This window comes from Pinus tabuliformis, chromosome X (assembly GCF_031772625.1).
Source record: "Pinus tabuliformis cultivar Carrire ecotype Pingquan chromosome X, CPIR1, whole genome shotgun sequence".
Taxonomy (NCBI): domain Eukaryota; kingdom Viridiplantae; phylum Streptophyta; class Pinopsida; order Pinales; family Pinaceae; genus Pinus; species Pinus tabuliformis.
In genome coordinates, this window is record NC_142308.1 from 186,645,846 (window position 1) to 186,672,634 (window position 26,789).

Sequence of the window (26,789 nt, forward strand, 5' to 3'; positions counted from 1 at the left end):
CTCAATCAAAAATCGATCAAATCTTGAGGTGGAATTATTTTGGATGCAACATTGGCTAATAAATCAACACTGGAATTTCGAAGTATAGGGATTAGAGAAATATCGAAATCCAATAAATTTGAAGTAAGAGATTGAACTAGAGTCTCATAATATTTCAAACAGCTGGAGATACAATGAATAGTATTTCTTACCTGTTTGATAACAATTTCTGAATCTCCAAATACTTGAGGATAATGGACATCAAAAGTTATTTCTTTGTACAAGCCTTGAACCAGAGCTTCCTACTTAGCAACATTGTTTGTACATTCAAACTCTAATTGAAAAGCTCGCATTGTTTTTCTCCATTAGGACTAATGAAGACACATCCTACTCCAACACCACCTTTAGATCTAGATCCATCAAAATACAAAGTCCAAAATAAAGATTTAACTAAAGGCCTATCTACAAAATTTACACATTTGGCTAAATTTGTCTGTGAATATTTTTCAATTAGTGATGTGACAGAATTAACTGAGAAAGGTGGTTCTTGAGCTTTGAAGTTACCCCAAAAAGACTTTGAGAAATAGTTCCCAAGAATATTACTAGTGAAGGTGACTAGCTCATTTTCTTCATCTAGATTATTTATTGAATATTCCATATGTTTTTCATGATCCACATGGATTTGATTTGGTTTTCCATAATACGGTAACCACATATGAGACCAGTCTGTATCATAGTAATCGTGTAACTTTTCAGACCAATCACTACTTAGGATTAAACCATAGAAATCTGGAATATCAACAACTAGAATGTCAGTTATCTGAAATACTTTACGATTAGAATAAAGTCTAATGAGGACTGAGTTTACTTCTCCTAAATACATCAACTTTTGTTCTATCAAGTTTCACTATATGAACAGTAGAATTCTGGGGAGATATGTTCAATTTTGAACAAAATGATTGGGGCATTATATTTGATTATGCTCAAGAATTGACTGAGAAATTGTTCATGTTTTCTTTGAGTAGTTCAAAAGTTAAAACAAATGGGGGAGTGTGATAATTTCATCTGTCTCCGACCAAGATAGTACCTATGGAATCAAATTTCTATGTAGAATTAGTAGCAGGCTTACCTATTCCTCGTCTAGATTAGAAGCGACAACATCTAGTAAAGGAGATGCATTCAATTCATTAAGACGATACCCTCTCCTATTGTTTTAATTTTGAAACTTCATATAAAGAAATGTTAGCCTTAACTTTTTTCATATCTTCCACTATATTATACTCAATTTTATAAGAGAAATCCAAATTTTTTGATGTGGATTAGGATTAAAAGAAGGAGAAGGGGATGTTTTGTTGATGTTTTTATCTTTAGTGGCAGAAATAGAAGCATTTTTTTATGGATTGTTTGATGAGAATCAGGTGGTCCTTTACTTCTTGTACTTATAGGTAAGGCTTCATTTTCTTCTTCATTGTCAAAAGTAGGGAGGATAAAATCCCAAAGCCCGTGAACTTCTACAAATTCTTCATCTTAAGAATCCTCAGCAAACATACTTATTTCTTCTTCATCATCATCCTAACTTGATTCTGCATTCGATATGACATTGGGGGATTGGGAGTTTGAAGCTTGAGTTCTTTTAAAGGCTAAAATATTTCTTTGAAGATGCAACCACTTGTTTTTATTCTCAACCATCTCATTAGACATAATTTTAAGGACTTTTTGTTGTCCTTCGAGATGAAAAGGATATTTTGGATTTTTCTTCTTTGGCTCATCCTTAAATGTAATCTTTTTATCTTTTCTTTCATCCTATGCATGTTTCTTCTAAAGAAAGTATTCTTTTCTCAGCTGCTAATGCTTCTTTCATGGTTTCTACTAGAGTCATTTTATTAGTCCCCTTGACAAAAATTGTGATATTTGAAGGTAAGGGAGATATATACCACTCGTTTTGTATGTCAACACTAGGTTTGGATGTATCTGATATTATATTCAAGATTTTATTAAATCTAGAATTAAATCCTTGATTTTTTCATTGGGACTTGCTTTAAGATTGGAGAGATCATTAATCAAAGTGGAAGTAGTGTGATCATCACCAAATTTAGTTAAGAATTTTTCTTCAAATATATCCCATCTAGTAATGCACCTTGATGGTAATGAAAAGTACCATGAACCTAAAAATCCTTCAAAAGTGTATGGAAATAAGATTACTACATAGTCCTCTTCAACAACTCCATTCGTATTAAGGGCTAACATATAATTGTGAAGATGTTCTTGAGCAGGAAGTCCATCATTAGGATTAAATTTTGGTAGCCATCTTTCAAGATGTTTAGGTAGATCATGGAGAGGTGTTAGCATTTTCATAGCTCCAGGATTGGCCCATGGTTTAACTGGATATTGTCTTCCAACAATTATTGGAGTTTGGGTAAAGGTGGATGGAGAAGGTGATTGTGTGGAACAAAATGCAGATTGTGTATTAGTGCCAGATGAACTGGCACCACTACTCTGAGAAGAGGGGGCATGAATAGGAGGATTGATTGGAGGAAATGTATGGAATGAAGATTTTTGTGGAGGTGAGTTTGTCAAAATGTCACTAGTGGATGTTTGTGGAGGTGATTTTGTCAAAATCTCACTAGTGGATGTTTGTGGTTCAGATTTCTTAGTCTTCTTTCGGAAAGAAGGAAGAGGAGACTCGAATGGAGTAACTCCAAGTTTTTTTCTTTGCGAATGAGTTAAAATCTAAGAATATTGAAAAGAAGAAGATACCCAACCTTCATATATTTCAGATTGTTGAGGTTTTTCTCTAGAAATAGAAATACTTTCAAATTTTTCAATTAAGGCTTCAACCTTAGGTACCTAATGACAAGAAGGTGGATTAGAAGATCACGATAGTGTTCTAGGATATTTTGTAGTTTCTTGTTCAACTTCTGATCTAGAAGTAGGAGTTTTAGATGCAGATATAGAATTTAGGGGAGATCTTGAGGGGGAGCGACTCTTAGAATGGCCTTTAGATTTAGTTTCAGCTCCTTTTTCCATTCATAGTCAGGGCCATCCTACTAGCACGAAAAAAATTGAAGGCTCAGAATGTCCTTGCCTCAACATTGGGGAAACCACTCGGTCAGGAACCTGAATACCGTTCCTTTTCTAGTTGGGATAGCGGTTCTAACTAGGGATATATGGACCATTTTCCCATTCAAATATATAACAGAGTTTTGGGTGTGATATAGATGTGGTGAAAACTATTTGATAGATTAAATATGAATGAAAATAAATAAATCTATATCTATCTAATTCCCGGGATATAACTAACTTTGCATGTGCAATTTCATAAAGATTTCTTTATAAATGAAATACAATATAGATCATCAAACATTTAAAAGAGTTAAAACAATTTAAAGATAATTAAATTGATTAAATAGTTAATCAATTTAATTACTAAGCACATGTTTCATAAAAAGTATACCATTTCATACATAAAACTAAAGGTAACAATTAATACACTTTTCAATAGTGAAACAATGCTTAATTGAGTTGTGATGTTGTATATAATAGAACAATGATACAATTTAATTGATTTTTAAACATAAAAATGAAATTAATAAAAGATAATAGTACCTTATATATCAATGATCTTCTTATGGAAGAATATAGTCTTTGGTCCATCCTTTCTATTAAAATTATCAGAGAAATACATAAGTGCAACTTCCTTGAGTCTTCTTACAAAAATTCAGAACCCTTTCTCTAAAACATGAGAGGGTATTTATAAATAAAAGTCATACTATCAAAATAGAAAATGCATATTTTCCTGATGGGTTTGAAACAAACACTCCTCAAAATATGGAACAAAAAGATAAAATTATCTTTTGTTTTAACAATAAACTAAAGATGGGAAGTTGATTGCTCTCCCATTTTATTTTGTAACCTGTAAATAGTTTCCATCAGCTTCAATTCAGGGGGATGAGCTGGCATGATCCACATTTGTCCTGCAAACAAGGCATCTAAAAGAGGTGGGAACATGTATTCAGTTGCATTAACAGGGATGTGAAGAACTAACCATTGTCAATAGGGCTTTACAAAAAATTGCTGATGGTATTCCAAATTTAACTCAAATAATTTCTTGATGCTATCTTATTTTTCCTTTGATTTGTTATGTAAATACTCTATGAGTCTTTGACTATCTCGAAAGCATTATCTTAGGCACTCAGTAATAAGATTTTCATATCTTGGAGTTTCTCTATCCGTTTTTGTAATTTGGCATGCAGGTCGCTTGCTCTGTAAATTTCTTCTTCAACTTTCTTTATTCTAATATCGCAATCTCTGAAAAGAAGATATTTGTATGATTATTGTATTTTGGGAAGATTTTCTTTCATTCCATCTGAACTATCCTGCCAAGTGATGAAATTAGAAATCTTGTTTTTGATATCTTCATAGTATCTTCTTAATATAGACATTTGATTAGTCAATAAGTCACTGTTTTTCATTGATGATCTTTAACTCCTTACAAAGGTTTACCTGCTGTTGTGTGAGGAGCGCATTGATCCCTCCATATTCTTTTCTGAATCCTTCAATATCAGTGTCCTTCTGTATCTGAGTTAGTCTAAGTTGAAGCTCCATAATCTATGCATTTCATCTCTGAATATTAGATTCGTTTTGAACATTAAATTTATCAAAATTAGTTTGTAATTTTGACAACTTGAGTTTCCATTCCTTCTCCATATCATGTCTTCAATTAAGTATTGTTTGTTCTAATTGCAAGATTTTTCATCTTTTTCTTTAACTAGTTGTTGACCTTTAGTATCTTTGAAAAAGGTAGTTGTAGCACAGGCTATTGCATATTGCGATGGCTTAGCTAAATCATGAGACGAATTAACTTGATAATATCTCCATACCACATCTTATGCAACACTTCCAGGAAGAAGTTCCTAAGAATGTTCCATTCTACTTTTCTTCTTCTGTTGACTCACAACAACATAATGTTCAGGACTGTAAAAAATATTAAGAGGCAGAATATCTTCAACTCTAAGGAAGATCTCAGAGGTGGGGATTGTCAGGATACCTTCTTTATCCATTATTTGACTTGATGACTCATTTACAGGAGACTTTGTCTTACTCTCTACGTGAGTCTTATTTATCTCCATTGAAGTTGGATCCTGCACTTCCTTCTCTTGTGTGCCATCTATTTCTTTTTGAACTGATCCCTTATTTTATCAAACTCACTAGCAGAAATTATATCTTCTATTTTTCTCTCTAAGAGTCCAATGGTGGTTGTTTTTCATGTTTCCTTTGTAGACGACGCCAAAGGTTTTCTTATAGGTAATTCTGGCCGTAAATCAATTAAGAATTTAGAAGGCAGTTTCTATAGCCTTTTATTTATGTACCCTTGGAATAATAAAAAATCCTCGGGACCAGGTCAAATTTGTGCTAAATGTTCCACCTATCTATATGACTCACATGTCTCAAAAAAATAATCCAAATCATTAGGTTCATGGACAAATGGCCTTATTTTAACCTAAGTAGTGAAATCATGAATGACCATTTTGGGGTCATATTGTCTAGGAAGAATAGTGGGGAGTTGCATGCCTTTGATTTGTTTGATTTATACGACAGCATGATTGTAATTTTCAAGAGCATATACTCCACATTGAATAGGATCTTTTGGCCAAATATCCTTTTTTGAGTCTTTCAAGACTTTAGTTATACCATGACCTACAGTCTAATAGGCAAGTTCCCAGGCAAAAGGCTTATCGGGAACATAAATAGGAAGAACATGTGTGGCTGTAAGGCTCCCAAATACTCTGACATAAGTGAAATTTTCTCCAGTAAACCAACTGCCAATAGCAGTGAAGTTTGTCATGGATTCTTCAGAGAACCTGGGGGAATTTCGATAAAAAATGGTTTTCTGCAAAGGCAACATTACCTTTTTTAAAATTCTGTAAAAATGATGTTGGTACTTAGATTCCCATAGGATACCATGATATAAGTCAATTGGTGTAGGATCTTTGACTGTCCATTTCCATCCCATTGAAGAAAAATCAAAAGAGAAACAAATGCCATCCATAGTATAGGCACTCATATAAAATCCCGGCACGGTTCTTTCTAAGACACTGTGCTTTTTCCTATATTCTAAGACTTTTTACACTATTTTTGGACAAGATAGTAGCCTTATCCATTACTTTAGAATTAGAAGCAGCTTGAATCAAGGGAACCCATTCAACTATAATTTTTTGTGTGTTCAGAGAATCGAATAGTCTATATATCATAGCAACAACGTAACAAATGAGACTAGCATGAGAAGCTAAAGAATACATACCCTTACTATCATGCTTGTGCTTGCTTGGATCTTGTCTCCATTGTCTAATGGGATTTGATTCTAGTTTTTTCTTCTCTGGAAAGTTTTTGAGAAACTGCTTGTTGTAAATCTTCAGAGGGTCTGGAAAATGATACATCCTCTTCAAATCTGCAGCTTTGAAGGATCCTATTATCATTTTTTTTTATGTCAAGAACGTCCTATCTTCAATATTCACATTATCAATCATCCACTTATTCATATCTTCATAGGGTAAGATTTTATGCCGTGCAACAATTTAGTGAGGAAAGGAATTGGCGACATCAAAGAAGTTAGCCTCGGAACGCATCAATTGTTTCTTACTTAACCACTATTACTTTGGGGCTTTATTCTTCAAATTGATTGTACATTGACTCCAAGAAGAAGTACCAGAGTCTCGTGTGCATTTGACGTCTATGAATAATGGGGCCACCATTGTTTCTCCTGGTTTGAATTGAGTTACTTATGTTTCAACATAAGACCCTTTTCCTTTGTTTCCTACCTTGGAAATTTCAATGGAATGTCGTTTATTAGTATTAGCCTCCAGAAATAAAATACAGAGGAATGTTTTAGATCTCCAAAGACGAAAGGGAATGCGGGACAAATACATAAGTTTCAAATAACAACTTGCCAATTAAATCAATTTTGTCTACCAAGGAACATTAAAACCATTTGATTTGAAATTTAATGAAAATCTAAGTAAAGGCAGATCCTTATTAACTATATCTTAGTTAGCAATAACGCATCACAAATATTCTTTGGAAGCATTTCATTTGAAGTGATGTTGCAATCTGTGATATGCAATTTGCGATATGCAATATCGCATACATGCATCACACATCAGCCAGTGTTTCTTTTATAGTGCAATCACAACATAGATATGTATAAGCTAATAAAGAGCAATTAGGGATGTGCGACTCATGATGTACGATATGCAATAATGATGTTTCTCGGTGGCGGGTCGAATGAAGCTTTATGTGTGGGAGTGCATTTTTTCTTTGTTTTCTTCATTTTATTAAGAGAATATTTATTTGCAAACAATATCTTGTATCACAAAGTTTGATCGAGGATATTATCATGACTTCTAATCATGTTGTGATGTGCGCTATAACTTAAAAAGTAAACCTAAGTTATTGAACTAGGACTTAAGCCTAAAAGATAACCGAACATTACAACTTTTGGGGTTTTTGGAATTTTCTGGAATATAAGTCTAAAGAAATTTTTTGAAAGGGTCCCCATTATTTAAATGTTCTATCTATAAATTATAGGGGATTGTTGGGTACCACAATAGGTTTGTATAATGATTTCTTAGTCAATTATTTTTGTACTTGTTAGAAGTGGAAGATAATATCCTTATTCAATTATATCTTCATGTTAATAGTTGGTATAATGAGCCTCATATGGGAAACTTCTAATCAAAATAGGATTCCTCCAAATAAGTAACCTTTGCAGCAAGTGAATTGAGGATAGATCTTCATGAAGATATATACAATGATATCCATTGATATACTCAAACAACTCAGGTTAAAAAGGAATTATTTTTTAAGGTGGACCTAAAGCTAATTGTCCCTATTCTAGTGGCTTACTACCAAAACAATGTGTATACAATAGGATATGACAAAGAACATCAACCATTTCCTTCAAGAAGTTTTACTAGATGATTAGTGACAACTTTGTGAGAAATCACATATGAAATTGCCTCTTCCTTAATAAAAGAAAAAATCAAGATAAATGTCTAAAATATTTTGAAGGTAGAAACCATACATGAAAAATAGAGCATCAGAATCCTTAAACAATAGGGATCCATGACATATATGTAGGTTTTCTTATTATTGAAACAAGAGCTTATGATAGAAAAGGATGGTTTGAAATGAAGAGTTAAACAAGCCAAGCTAACCCCATTCTCTTGATAAGATATATCCGATCATAAAATCGCACAAGAAAAGTATTATTGTTAGAGGGGTAATCCAACCTTAAAATTTTAGAACCACCAAAATTGATTTAAAAACCAATCTACAATTGAATTCTCTCATAAAAGAGTAACATACCTCATGTTGAAAGTTAACTATTCGAGTGTACTTCTTATCATGATTGTGCAGATAACCAATGTTATCAACGTGTTGTAACCATATATTTTGATATTGCTTCCATACTTCCCTTGCCCTTAATCCCAATCATAGTAGCAGGATTAAGAAATTAATTACCATGTGCTATGATATACACACATTTGAGAATATATACAGTTATGTACGTTAGACCCATAACCAAGCTACACATTGAAAATATAATCTTCTCACCTACAATAGTCTCGAGTGTCAGACTGATCCTTTCCTCCAAAGAATCTAACCTACAAAATAATGGTAGTGAATTGAACATCCAAACCTAGAAGAAAGGAAATCCATGTTTGGAAATACCATGCTTGAAAATCAAGGGTGGGATCAACAATGACGTTGGGAAGAACATCGCTAAATAGTTATAAGCAAGCCCACCCAATAGATAATTTTAAATGGATGTAGAAATATATTTAAGAACAAAGGATATTATAAAAAATATTTTTTGGTGACTACCACAAAAATACTATTCTTTCATTTGGCTACTTAAACCTCACATATAAAACTAGATACCCTTTGCGCAACCCTCATAAAAGCATGCACCAAGATTTGTTGCTAACAAAATAGACCCTTCATTGGATTCCTTGCAAGAAAGTTTGAGGTTTCAACCTAAACAAATTAGAAATCAATGTATGGTGAAGTGATTGAAAACCTCCCATTACCACATAGCTATGTTTCACAAATGTCTGGCATGAGCCAATGGCTTCAGAAAAGTATCATTTGGAACATGAAAATTTAATAATACATTTTCCATTTTCATCTAAATGTAACCAACATGAACAATACTTTAGCTATTTTACACAACAGACTTTTGGTACATTGTTTTCTCTTCTAGGCACAAGGCTACTGATTTATTTAGCCCTCCCATTTACTACATTAAACTTCAAAATATAATTTGTCACTAAGCACTTGGAATCATTAGTGCACAATAAAATATCTTCATTTCCTTACTATTATTATCTATATGGTAAGAACATGTCACGTGCCTAAATAAGTGGAAAAATAACTACCCACTTCCAAATGGTTAGAAATAGGTGATGCATGCAAATCCCTGTGTAGCCCTCTATGTGTTTTAACGTGTTGCAACTGAATAATTGTTCCACTTGTAATTACATCAGCTAGTTTCTCTAATGAATCAGGTATTGGTTTTAAAATTTACATAAACCACATCAAGAGTAAATTAGTTTATAAAACACCCCTCTCAGAGAATCACTACTTTTCAAACTTATAAGTCAAAAACATTTTTGTTAGAATACTTTGGAAATCCATTTTTCATAAATATTTTTAGACAAAAAGAATGATCCAATAATCACCAATTGATATTTACCAACCGTAGAGACCAAAATAATCCCTACAAAATATAAAATTCAATGAACAATATAGGCTTCAATATCCTATTGGCATGAGTGCATAAAATATGAAATACATAAAATTTCCTAATCATGTTGAAACCTCATTGCACAAGCATGTTGATCTAATTTCAATTAATACAAAATGAAAGACCCATGACATAGTGAAAACTAAATTATATTAGGAAATAATAGTGAAAATCATTGTTCATATACAATATGTAGCATGGTGTTAGCTATCACATAGAAGACATAAGTGACTGAACTCATTCGAAAAAATCCCTTGACTAGGAGGCAAAAATTTCTCGTATTAAAATATGAAGAAACCCTAGAGTGAAACTACACTAAAAACATAAACCTTAAACCTAGGAGTTGAGGGGTAAAAAGGTAGGCTCAAGGAAGTCCAATCCAAATGACACATCAACTTCAACATATCAGGGTTTTCTTAGAAATGATAACTCATTGGAGAAATCTCGGAAAGAAGAATCATATTCTACATTGACATGTGATCGTGTTAGCCATTTCCATTGTGAAAATATGCGATTTAGGGCCCAAAAAATGAGGTGAAGCTTAGGACCAAAAAAATGCTCAAGATCAGGACTACTTCTGAGATAACCAAGAACAACCACCTAGATCACATTTAAGCATAGAAATACCATAGAGCTGGCCATGTTAATGTATGCAATTGAACAAACATAATATTGGCTTGCCCTAAATCATGGTTATGGTATAACTTATAATTTCAAGGCTAGTACAAAGGCCTTTTTTCAAAAACATGTAGAAACAATCAATGCTCTTCATTCCATACGGGAGTTTAAATTCCTTCAATGATTGGGAAATGGCTTTCACGAGTGTCAAAAAATTCTAATTTGGGAAAAAATTAAAACATGGCTCCTAAGCAATCCCAATATACACTTCAATTTCAATTGATTATACCAAAGTTTGAGCATTTGTACACAAACTATGACCTCATGCTAGCATCGAATGATTTTTGTTCAGATATATAATCCTATATAATGGTTATACCGCACAAAATCCAACATTAGATATCACTCATGCATGTATGTCACTTTAAACAACATACATACTCATTAAGAAAAGAAGAAAATACTTTGCAACTCAAAATGGGTCGAATGGCTAGAACTCACCATACTAGACTTCCCTCCCAATGTCAACATACCAAGCCTACAAAAACCCTCAAAGCTAGCCACCACCTTTCCCAGTATGAATTACCATATTTGTATAAATCAACAATATCTATTATGATCCGTTATCAATGTGAGATGGGTGACCCCCAATGTGGAGGACAAATGGATTCATCAGCTTCAGAGTGCATTATAACTTTTCCTTTTTTATGAGGTTATTTTACTCGTTGTTGATTTATTAGGGTATTTAATCTATAAATCTCAATTGGCCAAGACTTGTGCTTCAGATGGTCTATGTCCAATTGTCATCACTTGGTGATACTGAGGCATTTTCTAGGAGTGTCCATTTGCCAAACAGTGTTTCCATTCAAGTTTTTTCGAGACAAGCTCATTGGGGTGATATATTGTTGGAGATGGATCATTTCTTGTTCATTCTAATTTCTCTAGCATATGGTAGTGTTTGTGGAGTGTAGATTTTTTTTTTTTTTTTAATGTCAATTGTAAGTTTGTTTTTGAGAGTGTGACTAACTCACTATCAGGGTTTTGCGCTATATGGAAGAATGAGATACACTATCAACTCCTAACTAAGGGAAATTTATTGATCAAGAATGCCCATTCTCTTGATCCAACAATTTATTATGATTTTATTTCATATTTAGTTAAACTATGGAAGAAGTTATGACGTTCATTGTATATACCCTTCCACATTTTTTCATTGATGTTTGTAACTATTTTTCTGTAAATATAAAATGTAGCTTTCAAATTGATATTAAAAAAAACGAAATAACACCTAAGCCACAAATAACTAGAAATCATAGATTCCTTAGGTACCATGTGTACTAGTTAAAACAAAAATAAATTAGTTAGATACAACTCAAATAGGTGGAGTTTTATACTTAAGGGAAGCTCATGTGTTAAACTTTAAAATTGGGTTAGGAAGAAGAATGAATATTTATGCAAAATTGATGGCTCTGAAGTTAACTCTTTTTCCTATGGTTGAGAATTATTTTCCAAAATTTCATGTATTTGGGGATTCTTGGTTGTTATTAATTGGATGCAGGGGGCTATTTTCTCCGGAAAAAATCCAGGTAATGACTATTTTGGAGTACAGGTCTAATAATTTGCAATTGATTTTAACCAAAAAAAAATCATCATGTCCTTAGGAAAAGAAATGAACTAGAGGATAGGTGTTCAAAGACTTGTTTTCCATTGGATTAACGTCAATGGCATATTTGGTGGATTGAGGATGGACAATCCTCAAATTAAGATCATTCTTCCTTTCTATGATTTGTCTCGTGAGAAGTCATGCTTATCTCGGATCTATTGTAGATATTGCTTTTATCCCTTTAGTCAGTATATAATGGCTATTCTATGAATATTATGCTCCGTTAGGAGATTAGTTAATGGATGATATGATTTTGGACTACCTTTGGGATTGTTAGGGAGATATTTTTGAACCTATAGGGACATTTACTAACGACCATATGGTGTTTACTTTTGGGATTGTATTATGTTATGACTTTTTGGGAGCGGTAATACTAGTGGGATTACGTTGTTTTACGAATTTAGATATCTTGATGAAGGAATTTTGACATGTTATTCATCACATGAAGGATTTATTTTTGTTTTCATTAATTAAATTGTGATTTTTTTTTCTAGGGAGAAAAATTGTATACCCATAATCTAATATAACTGATTGACGAACTTTTGATGAAGGTAGAAGTTTTAATATTTCTTGGATATTCCGTTAAGTGACATCTAACTTACTGGCCAAATCATATTATTTAGAAATAAGTGAATCTTAATGATTCTTTTCTTATGATTAATTTTCTATAAAAATGTTAATCTCACTGTAAGAAAGGGTTCATCATATTACTAGGCCAAGAATTAGTCTAAAAAAAAACTACACTTAGAAACTTGGTACATAATGACAAAAATCAACCTCAAGAAAGAGAATAATAAACCAGAAATGCATCAATATTGTTCATAAGTGACAAAGCAAAAACTTTATCTAAATAAGCTATCACAATCTTTTCATCATCATCTAGTTTCCTATATTTCATCTTTTCCTTGGGATCCTTCAGAAACATATTTTGGCTTTCTATGAAACTATATATTTTCCATTGGACCATCTCTTGTATAGGGGAAACCTAATGGCTTATACAATGTGTCACAGGTAATCACTTGGGGCTGATAGCCCCTTCATTGGCTTCCTTTTCATCCAAGTATTTATGTTGGTTCTTCTCAATTCTAGCAAAATATGGCATGTTTTCTTTGGTAATCACTTTGCAAAACATGATTCGAGGTCAAGGGACACATTGCATAACCTGGAGTTCCTTCATATAAAGTTATAGATCTAAAGGTTTAATTATTATGGAAAAGTAACATAGGACATGAACATGGCCTTATCTCTTATTAAGAGATGTCATTTTGCTAGAGAAACTAAAGAAATAACAAAACCTTGGTGGCTTGATTTACAACTTGTTGACATCAACAATCAGCCAAGGCTCCATTCGCATGGTATTGATGGTTTTGGATCTAACAAAATTCAGTGGATATCCCTGGTATGAAGTCCCAATTAGATCTCACACAATTTGGTGTAGGAGTCCCATCCAGTATGACGGCCCTGTTTCCATTTTCTTAGATATTTGCCTTAGCTCTTGTTGTTTAGCACATGAGGATGTTACACTGGTATCTTCCAAAAGTGAGGTCATTTTTCCTGGTGATTTCATAATGTAATTGTGTCTAGGTTCTCTTACTGCAACAGGGGGAGACTAAAGTGAGTCTTTAAGTGAGAGGTACTAGTACCACCCAAGAAGAGACACAGGCAAACCAGAAAGGCATGTCCAACATCTAGAAAAATAGTCCATAGGTGATGCAGCAGTTGTTAAAACAAAATAACAAGGAAAGACACATCCACCATCCAACAGATCAGTAGTCCACAATTGATGTGCCGGTCATTATAACTAGTAAATAAGGAAGGTTTGTATAGTATCTTGCGGAGTAGTCCACAAGGATGAGACAACAGTGATATCCAATACAACACATACCCAACAAGGTAAGTACTAAAACAACCAAAATAGTTCAACTATCTTAGTACATGTGAAACAAAAATGAATTACAAATGCCGAAAGAACAGTCTTACAAACATCTACAGAACATGAATGAAAATGTGCTAGACTTAACAGGCTTATGTATTAAGAAAAATTTCTAAGAGATATATGTACACCATACATCACTAGCCCCAATAGTGGAAAATTGGAGCCACTCCTCGCTCCTAAAAGAACTCACTGAAAAATCTCAATGCTTCGTGGGAAGAGCCAAGGTGAAAATTGGTTGCTCATACAATGGGAGGGGTATATATAACCAAGGGTCATCCTTGAGTCTTGTGACTCTTGGACTACCCTCATGACCGTTCAACTTCCTATGACTTTTCAACTAACATGAGTCTTCACATTCTTGTGTGTCCATTGGAATTTCATTTTACATTACATTTGATTTAAAATAGATATGGCCCATACTAGTGGTGTGGAGCTGAAAACTCATCACACAGCTTGAAATGACAATGCTGACATGAACTGGCATGCTGTGGTGGAAATGTCAAGCTCCTATTACTACTAAGTGATTGATGTGTTCTTGGATATGATTTATTTTCTCCTCTGTGGGGTCTTCAATGATCTTGGTCTTCAAGGCCAGTTTCATGTATGTGTTCACTTTGCATGTTCTTAATGATATTCTTTTTTCCATCCAACTGCAAGTAAGTCTTCTAGCATGTTTTCTCCTTCTTCGTCTCCTTCATTGTCTAGCCATGATCTAATAGTGTACATGTTCCTGTAATTCACTCATGACAAGATGACATAAAATCCAAAACCTCATTGTCTAAGATGATGCCTTGTTATCGATGGACTGGGCTTGTGACAGATGACAAGATGGAAGAGGGCCCAGTAACTACACATTATGCAAATCTAGGTGAAAAGGAGGGAGACTGGTCACTAAGACTACACAGAGTGCATCTGAGGCTTGACTGAGGAACTCGGGAGCACAATCTTCACTTCCAGGAAAAATGGCGTAGAGGCCATTGGGAGTCGGGATTGCGCAGCTGAGATCATTAGTGGAAGTTTCAATATGAGACCCTTGCATGTATGTCTATGAAATTTTCTAAGGGAAGATAGGACTGGGAAGCAGAGGGACCAGAGAAGATAGATCTACCCATTTTCATCGATCAATGAGTCTCGGCTGAGGGAGGACACTGAGGGAAACCTCTACTTAGTTTTGGGAGGAATAACCAGGCTTAGGTCTTGATGCATTACTAGGTTCTACTAGGCATGAAGAAAGCCTCATGACTAATCTTGTGAAATGCGAAGTTCAGGTTGGGCTCAAGGCAACTTCTGTGCAATTCTAGGAAGCAAGATAGGTTGCTCAACTCTGGGATTGCGTAGTGAAATTTTCCTGGGGGAAAGTCTTTGTGCATTGTACAGTTCTAGGTAGTAGAGAAGCATCACTGAGGGTTGAGACTATGCAGAGTGTAGCTCAGTGAGGGTCTGGTGAAAGGGAGTTGTCTGGTCGGGAGGATTTTCAGGAAAGTGGCTAAGTGTGCGAGGTAAGTGAATTTGTGAGGAAATTGACATTAGGATCACAGGCTTAGCATACTTTGATAGGATGACAATATAGACCACTGGAAAAATGTGACAAATAATTACCCTCTCTGAGACTCTCTAGAACCAACAATGACAAGTGCAACACTTGAGATAAAACTTAGGACGACCATAACGACACTTGTGTGATAGTGGTTAAAACATTGTGTATGAGTGCAACCGATGTTTACATATCTAGGACAACTCAAATAAACAAAGAAAAACCTTTGAAATCACCATAATAGGACCACAAGCATGATAAAAAAATCAACATGCCAGAAGACAAGAATTGGTCAATCAAGAAAAAGGGGTCAAAATACTCTAAGGGAGCTCATGAAATGAGCTTGGGTGTTTGCAACCATAAAGGAAAAACCAAGCAAGGCTCTAAAATTTGAGTGCAAGTCAAAATTTTGGAGGGTGTTGCAGTAGCTACAACACTTCGAGGCACACTGGTTGAATACCAACTTCTCATTTTTGGTTTATTTTTAGTGCAGGGCCATGGTCCTTCTGGGAGTATTGATTCATCATGTGGATTACTTCAGCTTCCCCACTTACCACATGGGTAGACATGGTTCACCTTGTACCTTCTCACTCCAACACAACATAAGATTCAACTAAATCACAATGTTTTGAATTGGGAAGGGTAGTTTCTCTCGCGAGCTTAATATTTTCAAAGTATCATTTTTCATCTCTCGTGTTGGTCCGATGCTAGTAGGCCTGGACATTACCCCGATGTAGTCACGCAGGAACACAAGTATTTCTCCATGACTAGCAAGCCTAGACAATACCCTGGTGTAGTTGCCTACTTCACCTCTCTACACATGAAGCCTTTCTCTTCTTTCGCCTTTGTTATTTTTTAAGAAGAACTCTGCATAGGTACTTATTTATTTTTGGTGCAAAAGAGGGATCCCAACTTATTGAGAGAAAGATAGGTTGTTCTTTCAGAGTAGCATATAAATACCTATGATTTATTTTTTCACGTTTAGATTTTCCCCTTCTTAATTTCTACTATTTGGATAATATTGAAGACACCAAAGAAGAAAACTAAGTGTATGCATGAGGTTTCCCAGACTGGGAATAGGTTCATGGTTTGACCAAAGCTCTCCTTTCCGACATATCATATTTCCGTGAAGACTTCATAGGCCAAAAGTTACAGCCAAACAAAAAGAATACAGACACAGGACTAACCAAGGGTTGTGGTGTGACAAGACTCTTTGAACTTCACCCACATAAAAAATCATAAGCTAAAGCACAGTGAGGCACAATACTTATTTAAATAAGAAAAAACAACATAAAACCAAGAAAACAAAAAAAAAAAACAATCAAAAGACTATGTACATAGCATGGGGCACCACCTCATATCTTATTCAAAATAATATTTCAAGTCTTGGCCATTAATAGGGAGAGATTCAATCTTCCTGTCAAGTGATTGGAGACGATATGTCTGTTGGCCAAGCTTCTGGTGGATTGTAAAAGGACCAATCTTCAGGGATTGAAACTTAGTGTTCTTTCCTTTGTCCTCATGGAATTGTCCTACTTTAATACTAAGTCACCCACAATGAATGTAGTACTCCCTGCATAATTTCTATTGAACCATCTCTTGATATAGTTCCGGTGGAATGAATTTTTTTCTTTTTCTCTCATCCTTTCTTCTTGTAACTTGTGCAATGTGTCCATCCTACGTTGAACTAAAAGACATGGCTTGCCTTGGGATTCTTGGGAGAACTGAAGTGTAGGTAAGTAAATGTTTGATGGGTGGATGGCTTCCTTTCCATATACTAGGAAGTAGGGGGATGTATTTAGAGAAGTCTTCGGTGTGACTCTGTCAGCTCATAAAGAATTCACTAGAGTGGAGTGTCAATTTCACTACTCAAAGTAAATGGGTGTTTTCATGACGCGAATGAGGTTTGTTTTTGTGGAATCAGCAAGACCATTTCCTTGTGGATAGTAATTAGAATAATTCTTCAAAACAATACCATTTTCCAATGAAAATTCATAAAGCTTTAACAAAGAAAAGTATGCTACATTGTCAAAAACAAGTGATGTAGGAATGCCAAACCTAGAAATCATGTTGTGTTGTAGGAACCTGATGACCTCTTGATCATTCACTTGTTTCAATGGAACCACCTTTGTCCACCATGTGAAGTAATATGTAGTAGTTAGAATATAGTGTTGCTGCTTTGATGAATGTGGGAAAATCCCTGCAATGATATCCAATTCCCACTTTTAGAATGGTTCTTCCACTACAACAGGCTGCAGCGGGGCTGTTGACATACAATTTCTATCATTCGCACCTCTGACAGACTAGACACTTGCAGGCATAAGCATGTGCATCCTTGAATAATGTAGTCTAGTAGAAAATGACCTGCATAACTTTGTTTGTTGTGGTGTTACCTATGAAGTGTCCCCCACCTAGTCCATCATGGAGGTCACATAAAACCTTTTTTGAATCTTGTGCCCACATGCACCTGAGCAGGATACCGTTATGGTACTTTCTGTAAAGCACCTCATGCACAAGCTAGTGTGATAGAGCTTTCAGTCAGAGTGCACTATTTTTCCACATAGAGGAATAAGAGGGAACAGTGACATGCTCAAGGTGTTGGGGCACCTCTACGAACCAAGAGTTTCTGTGTGAAGTGGGAGGGGATCACTCAACATTGTACATTTCTATTTCATTCTCCTAGCCTGCAAGCTCTTCTTCTTCCTCTTGTACATGCACTGCTTTTTCTGCTAGTTTAAAAAGAATGTGACCGTTGATGGTATGAACTGGTTTGATGTCAAGATAATACTCTTGTAGTCCTATCATCCATTTCTCCCTTCTCTCAAACAACTATTGCTGAACAAGAAGTGATCTAACTGCTAGGTGTGGCACAAAGATAATGAAATAGTTTTTGGACAGGTAGGGTCTAAAATGCTTCACCTACTTGTATAGTGCATAAGATTGTTTTTACATGTTGGGAAGGTTTGGTTCCGGTCCTTGCAGCTCGTACTCATGAAGGAGATGGGTTGCCAATCATTGAACTCATCCTTCTTAGTGAGCACCGTAGCAAGTGAAGTGTCAGAAGAAAAAGTGAATGGAATAAAAATTTGTTGAAGTTTGGGTAGTATAGCGTTCGTGCCTTTGTTATTGCTTGCTTGATATGAGTGAATGTGTCCTTTTCCCTCTTTCCCCAACTCTAGATTGTGTCTTTCTTGACCATATCCTATATGGGTTTCACAATCTATGCATAGTCGGAGATGAATTTTCTAAGGAAGTTGATCCCCCAATAAAGACCATATAGCTTTCTTGTTCATAGGGTAGGGAATCTATGTGATGGTCTGAACTCTCTCCATATCTACCTTGATCCCACTTTTGGCAATGATGTGTCGAAGCAGGTTACCCTCAGACACTATGAATATGCTCTTCTTGTGATTCAGGGATATCCAACATTTCTGACATCACTTGAAAATCTTCCTAAGATGGCACAAGTTGTTTGACCACTGTCTGGAGAAGATTGTCACATCATCGAGGTAGACCACCATGCTCTGTCTGATGAGCCCATAGAAGGCGATGCCCATTGTGCGATGAAATGTTCCACTTGCGTTTACTAACCCAAATGACATTTTACAGAAATGGAACATACCCCACTTGGTAAAAAATGTTGTTTTGAGATTGTGAGGCTCTGCTACAAAACCTGTTTGTATCATGAAAATATGTCAAGCAAAGAAAAAATATCTGCTCTAGATATTGTCTGTAGTATATGATCTAGGGACAACACTGGGTCGTTGTCTTTGCCCAAGGCATAGTTAAGATTACAAAAATATACACACAGATGGATCTCCCCAAACTTCCTTCTGATGGGGACTAAATTGGACACCAATGTTGAATGTCACACTTTATAGATGATTTGAGCATCTAGCAAATTATTCAGTTCTTTCTGTATAAGGGGCTCAAGAGATGGGTGAACTTTCATTAGTTTCTGCTAAAAAGGCTCAGCCCCTTCCTTGATCGGTATGACATACTGGATTATTCCCGTGTCATATATCTCAAGATCATCGTACATCGACGCAAATATATGAAGATATTATTTGAAAATATGAATGAAAGCCTGTTGCTCTTATGGCGTAGAACATGTACTGAGATTCACAAGCTTTGGATCAATTTTAGCTCTTAGATTGATCTATTTGAGAAACAATGTAGAGCTATGGGTTTTTGCATTCATAGGTCCCTGAAAGTGGTTCTGCAATTCATACAACTTTTCAAGTGATACAACACCCTTGGGGATGAGGTTGTATTTTCTTGTATCTACTGTGCCCTGCAGAGACTATTCATGCTCAGACTCATTTATCGCTACATCCTTGAAGACGTCAGCATTAGCCATGAAACGAAGTATTTTTTATCATCATAAAAAACATGTAAATTAGTGATTTTATTCAAGACATATGGTTTATAGAAAATCTCAAGAGAAAATCTATCACTTAATGGTGACATCCTTGCAGCGGAATTTTCTAAGGCATCTGTAGCTGCATTATGTATTCTTGGCACTGAAGTAATGTTAAAATCTTGAAATTGAGAGATTAGTCACCATACCTCTTGTTGATAACTCTTAAGATGAGGTGAAATAAATTGTATAGTGTTACATACCTGACACACCACGATTTCTAAATCACCTACCACTTTTAGAATAATAACTTTGAGGTCGATGGATTTCTGCAAGCCCAAGACGAGTGCTTCATACTTGGTAGTGTTGTTCCTGCACCCAAACTCCAAGTGGCTAGAGATTAAATGTTTTCTCTACAACGGGTCTATTAAGACACAACCGAGTCTAGAGCCTTCCTACATTTTAGGTCCGTCAAAGTACATGGTCCACATATCATTTGTATAGAGACTGCTCACCGCACTAGTACTATTGTCGCTACTAGTACTACTGTACAAGTTTCATTTCCGCCAGTTGAGCATGGAAGGAGACCCAACTCTGTATCTAGTGGGGCAAGGGATGACTCTACAAGTTAACACCCCAACTATGTCTCTAGAAACAAATTTTTGAACATAAGTTCTGCGAAATCCAATGGTTCATTTTCTCCATTCAATGAAATCATGTTGTGCTTCATGTATCTCTCTAACAGTACTCGAATCTAGTTGTTTTGACCCCTATACGGAAGCCATAAGTGTGACTAGTCAATGGAAAGGTATCCTTGCAGCATTCTTGACTAGTCTCTACTCAGCAATACCCCATGTGCTTCTGGGATGTCCACAACTAGGATATTGATGCATTGATGAACTCATCCATTAAACAATAAATGGATGATCACATCCCTGAGTTCACCAATTGCTGGTACACATGCTATATCTAATTAGATGATCTGCACACTTATCTTACTCCATTGGGCATTGATATTCCTAGCAATGGAGAGCGGCATGACATTCACTGATGTGCCAGAATCAACCAAGAAGTTGTGAACAATGAAGTGGAAAATTTCGAATGATAATAAGAATGGTGTGCATAGTGAATTCATCTCCTCAATGCAGAGCACGTTAAGCACAAATGTGAGAGTGTCAAGAGACTTACTTGATCCATTGCTAAATGATGTAGCATCACCTGTAGAGGTTTTCATAAGTTCTTGTAGAGGAATGTCCTACTGACTCATGATCTTTGTGAGATCATATAGGGAGATGTTTACACGATTCTTCTTCATGCCTTCTGCAATGTTATAATATAAAGCGTGGAGAGTCACCAAGGTTTCCAGGGGTTAAATAGATTTCATGGTTTCTAGTGGGCTACTTTTGTCTTTCCTTCATGTGGAAACACTTTTCATTAAAGTTTCCTTCCTGAACTTCCTCTAAGTGTTCTGTGTTGAGCTGACTGGCGGAGGTACTATCCTTAATAGATTTGGTCTTATTTTATCCCTCGGTATCTCAAACATAGTGGTGACCCCTTGAGTTCTCAAGTTATATCAATTGTTTTTCTTGGAGGTCGGTTCATCACTCAGAGGCTCCTTCTCAATGGTGGTCTCCTGGGTTGTGTGAGTACACTGATACGTATTTACTACATGCCTAGTACTTGGAGCTTCATTAGATGTAGCAAATTTTTCTTCTTCATTACTAGGCTTGGCCTACTCACTAACAATAAGGTTGTTGGAGAACTGCATAGCCATGTTTCTCATTCCACGGTTGCATTCTGGGCACATTCTTTCCAAATGATTTTCATGGTGAAACGTTCAGTATGAATCTGTCGTGAGCTGGTCAAGGTTCAAAAATAGGTTGGAGCTCTACGTAGATTTGGCGAGTTGGCTATTTCTACTACTTGAAGCTACATTCTTCTTCGGAGGGTACCTAGAAGGCCTACTACTCATGGTTGTCTCGTTCGTCCATTGTTTAAGCTCAACAACTTCGATGGTCAGGGACATGATGAGATGAGTAAGGCTCTCAATGTCACTTTCTTCTTTTTCCTTATCCTTACTCACAGAGGTCAGAAATGACTTTCTCGTGTCTTTGGAGTCTTTAGTGGATTCGCCGTTTATAAAGACTCCAATATCATGTATGTATTTCTCTATGGAAATAGCCTCTTCACAATTTTCTGTTAATGTTTGTCTCATAGCTCACTTAATGAACTGTGCAATACTGGTCGACAATGTAGAAGTGTAGTAGTCGACGATGATGGAGTCATGAGGTTTAGTGTCAATCGGGAACTTGTTCAAAATACGTTTAAACCTCTAATTGAAATCTTTAACCTTTTCCTTCTACTCCATCTTGAGATTACCCAACCCATTTAGTAACATGGCAGGGGTCTTGTCTTCAACGAAATTTTTAGGAAATATCCTTTTGAACACCCCTGAGTTCTGGATGGAGTTTTGCAGGAGGTTGTGGTACCATACATCTACTCTTCCATCCAAGGTACATGGAAATAGTCTAAATTAAACATCGTCATAATGTACCTCGAGTGTCTACATATGTAGGTAGAACTTGTCTAAGTAATCTTCTTCTTTCACTATCTTGTCAGGGTCATATTTTGTTAACAACTTCTCCAAATTTCTCGGCATCTTATGCAGGACCCTCTGAAGTGAATATTGGCCCTCAGTCATCCATTTGAGATTTTTTTCTTCCATGTTTTCCTATTCATCCTCCTCCTCCTCCTCTTATGAACATGATGATTCTTCCTCTAAGTTTATTGGCTCTTCTTCCTCTTCTCCTCCTCCTTCATTTCCTTCCCCTCCACCTCCTCCACCAGAAATTGAACCCAAGAGTAAGATGTTGTATTCTTCTTCCATTCAAAAGAGCGAGGGTTCCCCTTCTTTCTCCACAGCTTCTGCCAACTCCTCAAGAGTGGTGAAGATAATTTCTTCAATAGATGAAACCACTATTGTTGTGGGGGTAGTATTTTCTTCTTTTGAGAATATGGAAGAGCGTACACTCCCGAGATCAGTTCAAAAACATTTGCAAATGAAGAGGTGATGGGACATACAACTAGTGTTTGATGATATGGGATTTCATGTTTGGGTTTGGGAGGTGAGAAATGACCAACCTCAGAATTTCATGTAGGGGAGAGGGAGTGAATGTTACTACCTTGATGAGATAATGGATGAGTGGGGTCAATGGGACAATCATCCATAAACTCTTGGTGGCTCTCCTTCTAGTGCCATAAATGTTGACGGTGCTGGATCCACCAACATTCAGGGGATCTCCCTAGTATGAAGTCCCAATTAGACCTCACAACATTTTGTGTGGTAGTCCCATCATGTATGATGGCTCAATTTCCATTTACTTATAGATTTTTCTTAGCTCTTGTTGTTCAACACATGAGAGTGTTATACTGGTATCTTCAAAAAGTGAGGTGAGTGTGCTTGGTGAGTGTGTAATGTAGCTATGTCTAGGTTATCTTACTGCAAAAGGGGGAGAGTAAAGTGATCCTATAAGTAAGAGGTAATAGTACCACCCAAGAAGAGATACATGTGAACTAGAAAGGTTTGTCCAACATCTAGCATAATAGTCCATAGTGGATGCGGTAGTCATTAAAATCGAAGTTCAAGGGAACGCACATCGATCATCCAATAGAGTAGTCCACAATGGATGTGACAACCATTATAACCAGTAAATAAGTAAGGTTTGTCTAGTATCATGTGGAGTAGTCCTCAAATATGTGACAACATTGATAACCAATACAACACATTCCCAACAAGTTAACAACTAAAACAACTGAAATAGTTCAACTATCTTAGTACACGTGAAGAAAACATGAATTACAAATGCCAAAATAATAGTCTTACAAACATCTACAAAACATGGATGAAAACATACTAGCCTTAACCAACATATTTATTAAGAAAAATTTCTAGGACACATATGTACACCATACATCACTAGATTTAGTAAAGGGTCATTGGAGCCAGTCTATGCCCCTCAAAGAATTGACTAAAAACTCTCAATGCTTCGTGGAAGGAGCCAAGGTGAAAAGTGCTTGGTCATACAATGGGAGGGGTATATATAACCAAGGGTGATGGCTTACCCTTGTGAATATTGGACTACCTTCATGACCATTCAACTTCTTATGACTTTTCAATTGACATGATTCTTCATATTCTTGTGTATCAATTGGACTTTCACTTTACATTACATTTGATTTAGAACATATACGGCCCATAGTAGTGATGTGCCCTTGACAACTCATGACACAAATTGACATGGCACTGCGAACATGGACTCACTTGTTGGGGTGGAAATGTCAAGTTTTTGTTGTTTCTGATTGATGGATGTGCTTTCTTTTCTCCTCTGCATGGATTGATGCTACAAGGTCTTGAATGATCTACATCTTGAAATGTGGTTGCATGCATGTGTTCCATTTTCTTGTTCTTAATGAGTTTATTTTTTCCATCCAACTGCAAGTAAGCCTTCTAGCATGTTCACTCCTTCTTCATCTCCTTCATCGTCTAGCCATGATCCAATAGTGTATGTGTTCTTGCAATTCACTCACGATGGGATGACATCAAATCCAAAACCTCCTAGTCCAAGACGATGCATTTTTATTCATGGACTGGGCCCAAGAAAAATGTCAGGTTGGAAGAGGGTCTAGTAAATATGCATTACCTAGTTCCAGGTGACAGGGAGGGAGACTAGTCAATGGGACTACACAGAGCACATCTCAGGCTTGACTAATGGACTCTAAAGCACAATATTCACTATCGAGAAAAATTGTGTAGAGGCCACTGGGAGGCAGGATTATGCAGTTTAGATCATTAGTCGCAGGAGGAAGATGATACCCTGGGAGGCAGGTCTATGCACTTTTCTAAGGGAAGACAAGACTACGTAACCGAAGGACCAAAGAAGATAGATCTGCGTAGTTTCTAGGATCAGTGAGTCTTGGCTTAGGGAGGAAACTAGGGGGACACCTTTGCACAGTTCTAGGAGGAAAAGAAGGCTTAAGTTTTTGTACATTGTGGGCTTCCAGTAGGCAAGAAGGAGGCTTGATGACCGATCTTGCGAAATGCGCAGTTCAATTCAAGCTTAAGGTAGCTTATGTGAAATTCTTGGAAGGAAGGGAGGCTCCTCAAATCTCATATTGTATAGTGAAACTTCCCTGGGGGATAGTCCCTAAGCAATGCACAATTCTAGGAAATAGACAAGCATCACTAAGGGCTGACACTGTGTAGAGTGCAGCTTAGTCTTGGTTCAGTGAAGGGAGTTGTTTGTTTGGGAGGATTTTCATGAAAGTGGCTAAGTGTGTGAGCCAAGTGAATTTTTGAGGAACCTAGCATTGTGATCACACATTTAGCATACTTCAAGGACACAACAACACAAACCACTGGAACAAAAAGACAAATCATTAACCTCTATGAGACTGTCTAGAACCAACAACCCCAAGTGTGACACTTGAGATAGAACTTACTAGGATGACTACGACGACATTTGTGCGGTAGTGCTTAAAAATTCGTGTATGAGTGCGACTACTGTTTACATAGCTAGGAAAACTCAAACACACAAAGAAAAACCTTCAAAATCACTAGAATAGGACCGCAAGCATGATAAATAAATTGACATGCCAAAAGATGATAATTGGTCAATCGAGCAAACCATGTGAAAATACCCTAAGAGAGCTCATGGAATGAGCTCGAGTGTTGGAAACCACAAAGGAAAAACGAAGGAAGGCTCTGAAATTTGAGTGCAAGCCAAAATTTTGGAGGGTTTTGCAGTTGTAACAACACATGGTAAGCCTTTTCACTAGTTTTGATGAATTTCCATTTCCTAAGCATCATTTAATAGCCATTATATTTTTATGCCTCTATAACATTATTGTTCATGACATTTTGACACAAATATTTAACTTTGACCATAAGTAGAAATTCCCTGCCAAAATTTGTTATTTTACGCATTCAATGTAAATTTCCTTGAAACTTCTTTTGCAAAGCTACAGTGCTTTCCAAGGACCAAGACTTCAACTTGATAACCATGAATATCAAATAAAGTGCAGATGCATGAAATATACCCTCTGGAAGATAAGTTATGTTTTAGTTCAACTCTCACCAGTTCGTTTTGGTTTTGCATCTAGAAGCATGTAAGAAACTATGCCTTGCTTAAAATCATGTTGATGCAGGGCCCAATCTACACATATTATCAAAAATATCCAAATAATTTATATTTCCTCAAGTTAAAGTTTGATGCTAACATCTTAGTACCCAACTTTTTGTAATAAAGTTAAAACACTCAGGAGATATGTTTTATACAATGGACATGGGGATATTGGATTCAATATTGATGTATAACAAATGTAGGTTCAAAGTCCAGGTACATAGTAGCTCTCCTCTCAAATCTCCAAATAATATAGAACCACTCTTGAAGAAGGTATATTGAGGATAAAATATGTTGAAAAGATTAAAGAAAGAGAAATGAATAGGAATAATACATTGGATGTCATCCAATCATACCTAATACTGGAAGTTTGTGATTCTTCTATTTGTAGAGAAAATTCTAACTGCAATGTTACATTTTCTAGAATAAAAGTACTTAAATAGAATTAGACTCATTCTCTACCTTGTACAAAACTGACTTAAGATCATGACTATATACATTCATTCTTCTAGACTAAATTAATCCCAATATCATCAACTCCGAAATACATTAGCATACGTGGGGAATTACATAATTTTAGAGACAATCTCAACTTAGAGACCACAAAAAGAATTTAAACTTTGGTTGATAATGAATATCTAGTTTGGTGGATAATTTGGGTGTGTGTGTGTGTGTGTGATGGGGAAGAAGAGAGATATCATGAACTCATGACAAA